Source organism: Dunckerocampus dactyliophorus, chromosome 16 (assembly GCF_027744805.1).
Source record: "Dunckerocampus dactyliophorus isolate RoL2022-P2 chromosome 16, RoL_Ddac_1.1, whole genome shotgun sequence".
Classification (NCBI taxonomy): domain Eukaryota; kingdom Metazoa; phylum Chordata; class Actinopteri; order Syngnathiformes; family Syngnathidae; genus Dunckerocampus; species Dunckerocampus dactyliophorus.
The window spans coordinates 22,533,019-22,541,066 of record NC_072834.1 but is presented as its reverse complement, the minus strand read 5'-3'; the positions used below and the strand labels follow the sequence as shown (position 1 = coordinate 22,541,066).

Sequence of the window (8,048 nt, the reverse complement as noted above, 5' to 3'; positions counted from 1 at the left end):
GGCAAACCTCCAGCTTCAGTCGTTATTGACATTGATGTTACTGGAAACCGGAACCAGAACTCATTGACCGACTGTTGACTGTGTACACCGGTGGGCAGGGGCGCCACCAAGGAATTCTGGACTCCATGAAAAAATCAGTGTTGCTCCCCTTCTTCACTGGGACAGGGAGGGGTAAAGTTATTGGGCAACAGGGCTGCTGCTGACTCATTTGTCGCTAAATCTGGTAAATGGGGGACGGACAACTGATTAAATAATACAGGCTTAACATACCTGCACTGGTTAAAAAGGAGTGACATGTACGCTATCACAACATGCTAACACCCTTGTTTCATTGTGGACATTAAGCTAGCAGGTGGAAGTTTACTTTTGGTCAATGTGGATATTTAACTGTGACTACTAAATACAACAGATTGTTTCAATCGTTTTTTTCACTACGTAAAAAAAGAAAAAATCACAAGATAGCAAAATTGTTTACCTATTGACTGGGACCCCTGTCAGTCATGGGCCCTTGGAATTGGGGCTCCAGAGGGGGCTAGGTGGGCGGCACAGACCTATACGGGGTAGAACTTAAGGGTGCCGGGCTTGTACCATGGAGCCATGACTTGTGCCCAGAGGAGCCCGGAGTATGGGCACAGTCTGTTTAACATCAGCCCGTCATGCATAGAGGGTTGTCCCAGTCAGGACTGAGTCAACAGAGCATTGTGGACGAGTTCGCGGAGCCCGGGGCTCGTCGCATGACCTTCAAATAGTGGTGAGTAGGACTACGGTACTTCATGCTGTGAACATGTGGGCTGCTGTGCCAGTTTGACTGAACTCGATACATCGCTACCGATACAGGCTGTGAGTTGAAATAGCTAAAGTGGGTGTGAAAATGATGCAGTCGCTATCCGTGGTGCTGAACTGCTTTGAATTTGTGTCTTATTATTCGTGGTCATGCAGCCTAATGTTTTTGTTGTTCTCTTGGTTTGTTATACTTCATGGACATGAAATTGACATAGACGCTTGTAAGCCCAGCTGTTACAGGCATGTGCATGCTCTCCAATGATGTTATCGTGAGCTTTATTATTTGGGTGTAAAGGGCACGGTCATTTGCCCCACACCCGGCCCGGCTCTGATTCGTAGTGACTCTGTAGTTCTTTGAGACCTGACACTGTTATGCCACAAGTCTTTGCTTTTTTTTATTCCTCATGGCTGCAAAATAAGCCACAATGGAACTAAAGAAAGTTGCAAGTGCCAGAACTTTCATAAAGAAGGTGAGAAACACTATTGAATTCAAGAAAAACTCATAGCAAAGTACAAAGATCCTTGCTGAAAACCCACGTTTCTTTTGCCTTTGACACTATTTGAGTTGTTGATGCTACTTCATTCTGTTTTTAGCTTAGTATTTAATTTTTTTAAAATCTGTTTTAATGTTCAAGTACTAAAATAGTTCAAAATTCAAGTACCAACAGCAGAGCTATTGCCACGTACATCCACTCCCATTGATGATATCCCATCACATTGCATTACATGACATTACCTTAACACTGCATGAAGTCATGAAGTCAGCTATGGCATATCCCACAGTATGGAGTGAAAAAAAAAATCTCCTCCCATCCCATGTGGAAGTGGTAAGTTTTTGGCTTCTTAAGTTTAGAAGAACAGTCTACATGGCTCTAATAATGTCAAAACCCTTATTTAAACCCGCTCTAGCCATGAAAATATTCCATTTATTAACATTGAATCCTGTATCGCGGCAATTTATTTAACACGGTTAGGCCTGGAACCAATTCACCTCTATAAACGACCAGAGTTGCAGGTCTAAAACTTTAGCTATGGCTAAATGAATTCCCCATGATTATTTTTTTTAAATAATGTATAGTTTTCACATATGTTTGCATCACAAAAAGAAGCATGAAATCAGATGATTCTTTAATTATGTGTCCTATATTGAGGCTGTACTGGGGTCCAAATAACTGTATCAGGGTATTCTTCTCACGCTGCACTTAGATTGATAACTATTCTAAAGGACAGGAATAAAATGAAGCGGTGGCTTGAAAAACAATGTCCTGGTCAATATTTCCTGCTTAGCTAATAGCTACTGCAGTTGAACTAAAGTCACCTAAGGGCGTGAAGCTCGTCTGAGCTATGATATGTTAAACACATCCCTGAAGGTCAGGCAGCAATAATTGCTCATTTAGAAGTCATGAATTTAAAGTTAAGGCACTTTTCGTTGAAGAGGCAACCTCCTCCTTACATTTGCATAATAGTCTGACGACCGTTCAACCAAAAAATATAGTTGGCAGTGTGTATCCTGAAATTATAAGTCAAAAAATATAAGCATGTGGTCCCCTGTGATGGACTGGGATAGGCTCCAGCTCCAGTAAGAAATACATGAATGAATGCGGTTTGAGAATAATTGCTACGGGTGCACGGTAATTATCAGACCGATAATTATGGGGTCGATATAAGGGCATCATAGCGATAAATCTGATAACCGATAATTTTAAAAAGTATTCCAATGAGGCGAGATTATACGGGTGAGCAAATCAAGCGCTCCGCTATTTTCCTGTCTGTGAACGTCTGTGAACGTTAACTTCCCCTGAGCTCACTTACAAGCTACGTCACGTTCCGAGGAAGACATTTCACGTGCTGTACCAAATGCTCCGCAATCAGGGCAGAAAAAACCATCGAGCACACTTATCAGCCACCTGAAAGGTCAGCACGACACTGTTTGAAAAGTGCAAAAGGTTTGCCAGAGACCTCCGTGGTGTCACACCGGTTGCTCGGGAGCGTGTGCCCGAATACAGTGCACCTTGCTGGGCCACAGCACGTGGCTCCCTCCCCTCTACACTCTGGTTCTCCTGATAGTAGTGATGTGGTAGTAGTAATGTCATATTTCATTAGGACAAATCAACAGGTACTGTTGGTCAAATCCAAATTTGTTTGAGTCCTTCTTACCTCCAGGTGTGCACAAACGACAGTTTCGCTCGTCAATATCATATGGGTCGTGAGAAGCAGAAAGTTATTGGTATCGGTTTGGAAAAAAAAAAACAGATATCGTGCATCTCTAAAATTGTCAGCAGTCTTCAAATGTGTGGAGTTGGAACTTTGAGACAAGGGTTGAATTATCTCACAAGCTGAAGGACAGGTTGGAGCCAACTTACTGTAAGTCTGACTGACAGCTGACTAATTAATGTCCACATTTGCGCCGCACGCATCCTCTTTGTGTGAGGTGAAAGAATCATGAGCCCTCATTAATGAGAAAACCATATGAACTTTTTACTGCCATCACAACCTGCTAAGTTCACCTTATGAAGATTTTTGGACTAATGACATTCTCCGCGCTCTCCCACACGTACGGTTAAAAGGATGCATCCAAGCAACCAATGAAATGATGTGTTGTCATGCAGTGTTTATAACTGCTGACTACATTTGCTGCCAGAACTGACCTACAAAAAAAAAATAATAAAAAAGTACTCTTCTTTAAAAAAAGCTATGACTCACAACACTGTCTAGACAAGAGCAGGAAAACTGTTTGCCCAAAAAGGCTATTAAATGATGAATTATGCTTATTTATTGATGAAATGTATTGTTGACATGGTGAGCTTTTGTGCCACATAGAACAAGATGGGTCGAACATGAAAATCATTTTTTATTACACATTCTCATAAGAAAGGGGTGGCCGCATCGACCAAAATATCAAGAGTATTGATACCAAGGACAGTATTAGTGTCAGGTCCATACTAGTGTGTTGAGATTGATGTGTTTCATTTCTCTTTTATGTTTATTTGTACAAATATCTGAGTTTTGTTGTTGTTACATTGGTCATAATGTTACACATCTATACTATTATGTTGTTTACAAACTCAGGGAATACAGTAATCCCTCGTTTACCGTGATTAATTATAAGGATTTCTTATTTATAAAAGACATATTTTCCTTCTTCGATTTTTGAAAGCAAACAGTAAATTTGCAAAAATTACATTTGTAATTCATGGCGCCAGCCATGGCAAACTAGCTCTCGCTGTTCAGCCTCATTCCGGAAGTGACGTCATCGGGGTGACGCCTCTCAGCTACAGCAGAGTAAACAAATGCTTCTCGAGGTAGATGGTCGACTTGGTTCAGTCTATTTTTGAAAAAAACAGTAGTCGATGCCAAAATTTTGTGTTGCTGCTGGATGTTCATCAGTGATACTGTAAGGTTTTTTTTTTTTTTTTCCAAAAAAGAAAATGGACGAAGCAAGTGCAGAGAACGAGAGACAGATGGACGCCCACCTCGAGTTGTGTTCTTTGCAGTGATCATTTCACTGATGACTGATTTGAAGGAACATCTTTACAAGAAGCATTTGGCTTGAAGGTACGGTATAAACGCATTTGGAAAAAGGATGCTCTTCCGCCAGTACACAGGGAAAAAAACAAGAACGACCACTGCATCAAAGTTGGCACATAATGTCTTCTAAACACTATTCCACGATAGCGACAAGCCTGCAAAACATTATACATGTAATATAAACATCTTTTCACAGCCATATGTTTAGTGTGTGGGGCAGAGGTGACAGTGGACACATACACAATAAATATAACCTTTACGCTAGTTAAAAAGCCAATTTAAAACAATAACTGAAGGATAAGCAACTCCAGAGTAATTTACACTTACCATTCTGTGTCTTGAAGGCGACCAATCTTCATCTGCATGTTTTAAGGCTTATGTCCTGTGCAAGTTTTCTATTTCATCTCCAAATGTTTCTCCCTTCTTTTCTTCTCAAAAACTATTGATACATTTCCCAAATCTTCGCTATAATCACTGTAAACATCCTCAGTCTTGTACACTGCTATGTTTATGTAGCTGAGTGACAGTATGCCGCGTCACTTCCGGAATTGAGGCTGAACTGCGAGAGCTCGCTCGTCACGGGTGGCGCCCTGAACCTAAATGTAATTTTTGCAATTTTACTGTTCGCTTCCAAAAAATTGCACAATGTAGAACATAATGACAAACAATATACAACATATTTAAGTAAGGTTGACGAATCGTGTCAGTGACTCTTTAAGTGCTGATTAGGAAGCTGGCGAATCAGAAGCCAACTTCAGCAAAGTTTCAATGATAGCTAACGTTAGCAGCTAAACTTCACCAAATCGCTATCAGTAGCTGGCGTCATAATAGTGTGCTTGCAGGATACAATGCTTGTAGAGGTTAAAGGTGACGTTTCCCACTTGAGCCTAATTTGGAAGGAAGGCAGGTCTCGTTCCTCTGCCCCCCCATTCCCCCCACCCACCCACCCACACACACACACAGCTCATCTCTCCGATTAGAGCAAAACATCCCCCAAGGTCACACAGAGGGAGTAATCTCCTTCTATTTCCTGCCTCCTGCACTGACTCAAATGAGGTTGCTATATCACTGTCAGCTTGGCATCACTTGTAACTTGGACACCTGCAGCCCAAGTGGGCTTGCAGAACAAGTGAGTCCATCCTCTGCGGTGCTTTCTGCTGCAATCAGGAGCAAACGAGGGGGTGGTTGATGAATGTGGTGGATGGGGGTCCCTTCCTAGCCGTTGTCGTGTACATTACAGACAAGCTGTCCCGCTTGCATGCGATGCGCGTTCACGTGGCCAGTGGAGCGCCTCTAACGCAGCCCCCCGCGGCTTCAGGGTTTGCCCCTCCTGAAGAGCACCAATCTGAGATGGGTACATGGAGGGGGCGGGAAGGATAGTTTGAGGAGGGCTGAGCTTTTTTTTTTTGCGAAAGGACGCCAATTTCTGTATTATTTCACTGCTGGAACAACAACCAGCAAACAGAGAAAGAAGAAAAAACATCAGCCGGACCGCGCGTCAGAACCTCATCAACTCCAAAGAAATCCGAACGGGGAGGGAGAAAAAGACAGTCCAAGAAGACGAGCTGTATTTCCAAGTGGTGAGAATGTTTTTTTTCATTATTATTCTTTCTTGTATTGTTTTGGGGGCGACATGTTCAAGGTGCCGCACATGTGGCGGAGGATGCTCGCAAAAATGCACGTCAGTGTTTCTTTCACATGCAACAACTGCGGCTTGTGAGGCGACTGCAGTGTAATTGATGGTTTAACAGGTCTCCTTCTGCGTGCATGCGGCTGTGTTGTCTGTCTGGATCGTCTCTTTGCATGATCCTTGTAAGGGCATTGGCGTGGAGTGCGACAGCGGTGCTGCTGTCCAGCTTGAGCCCGATGCGACACTAAAAAGGAGGCGTCGTTAATGGGCAATTAAAAGCAACGTGACGGCGCGTGACGCAAACGAGAGGTTTTGCGCAAATAAATGCACATGCCCAGCGTGTTTGCAAAACTGTTTGAGTCAAGCCGTCGCAACCAGTGACAAGACTGTTGAGCAGACGCTAACTTAACCTTGGAACCGAGGCTCCGGCAAATATACCACACCACCCCACCCCCTTCTATACAGTCAACACTATAATGTGAACCCTTCATGGTGTTCGTGAATAGCACCGATGCAAACATCTAAAAGGTACAGCAATGTACAATAACATTCTCTGCATTTCTCCCATCCTTGTGGAGCAGTCACTGTGCAGCACGCTGAGACGAGACCTTGAGTCAGTACCTTGGTCACGGTAACAGGCTTGAAATGAGATGTTTATGATTGCGGAAATCCACACGGGGCCCAAACTGAGATGTGAACCGGGAAACTTATTACTGCAACGCTTCTTTGCCAGCCACGGACCAACCGTGCCGTTAATGACTTTACATTCATAGCACATCATGTCAGATATTCAGGAAATGGATGGCTGTCATTCGTCTAAAACCCTTTATAAGGCAAGCCATATTTGGTAGCTTAAACTGAAGTTGAAATGGATGTGACACGCCTCGCTAGGAAAAAGGTAGAGTGGAACACGTGTAAGTCCACATTTGGCCTAAGTCGACCCTGTCCATCGTGTTGTTGTTATTACTAAAAGAGCCCCTGGGGTTACACAAGTAAGGAGTTTGGCTTCTCAAAACAATATGCGTTCAAAAGAGTAATACATTTGCATCACAAAAACGCCTCCTGCTGTGGGACACACACGTAAACAAGATGGCTGCTGCGGAAGAAGATGCGAGCGTCTTCGTCACATACGCAAGAATGGACAGGAAGTGTCCAGGGAGACAAATATAACAATTTGTGAGGTCTGATTTTTTTCTAGGAGGCATTTTTGTGATGCAAATGTATTACTCTTTTGAACGCATATTGTTTTGAGAAGCCAAACTCCTTACTTGTGTAACCCCAGGGACTACCTGGAACTACGTTCTTCATCACCGACTTAGGAGACCAAGTGGGGGGGGGGTAAGTCAGTGTTGATGTACTACACTGCTGATGGGGATATCATACAACTTCATGTCAAAAAATCCAGACTATCCCTTTAACACTGCATGAAGTCATGACATTGGAATTGGTAAGTTTTGTCTTCTTAAGTTTAGAAAAAATCTAATCGAGGCTAACTGCTTAGCTCGCTAGCTCCAGTCGTGTTGAGTCCCTGCAGCACAAGAGTTGCGCAATGTGTTGTAAACAATGAATAAGAGGAGTGTAAAGGTGACTAGGCATGCTATTTCATGTCTACAGGTCTCTAATAATGTTAAAAACCATATTTAGAAAGTTATAAACAGGTTTTCTGTGCTTTAACTACAAAAATATTCAATTTATTAACATTGAATGCTATATCACGGAAACTCATTTGTCACGGTTGGGTCTAAAACGATTGTTTTAAAACTGTAAATATCCTCTGATTTCAGCCTCTCAAATGTGAATATTTTTTACTTCTTACTACTTTACTTCCATACTTCTCATCCATAAAAGCAGACCTATTATTTTTGTGTTTTAGGCAAAACAAGATATTCCCACACATCAGCTTTGACTTTGGAAAACAGTGATTGACATTTTTGCCTCTTCTCTGATATGTTGCAGACCAAACTGCTAACTGTTTGGTTCAAATTGATTTGGTCTTTCTAGGGCCTAACCCATCACTCCATTCATTTAAACAACAAGCTTCAGATTAATCGACTAAAAAAATAATTGCACAAAATGATCAATTGGAATTTTCATAGCATTTCAGTTG

The 8,048-nt window shown here is 42.4% G+C and overlaps 1 protein-coding gene across 2 annotated transcripts in view; it reads left to right on the top strand.

Moving 5' to 3' along the window:
• Positions 1-5,455: 5,455 nt before the first annotated feature.
• gabra3 (gamma-aminobutyric acid type A receptor subunit alpha3) overlaps positions 5,456-8,048 on the top strand; it is a 141,802-nt gene continuing 139,209 nt past the window's right edge. For both annotated transcript variants that reach the window (XM_054754332.1, XM_054754331.1), the window contains exon 1: positions 5,456-5,891. The gene's annotated coding sequence lies outside the window, so the exon portion shown is untranslated. The remainder of the gene's footprint in view (positions 5,892-8,048) is intronic.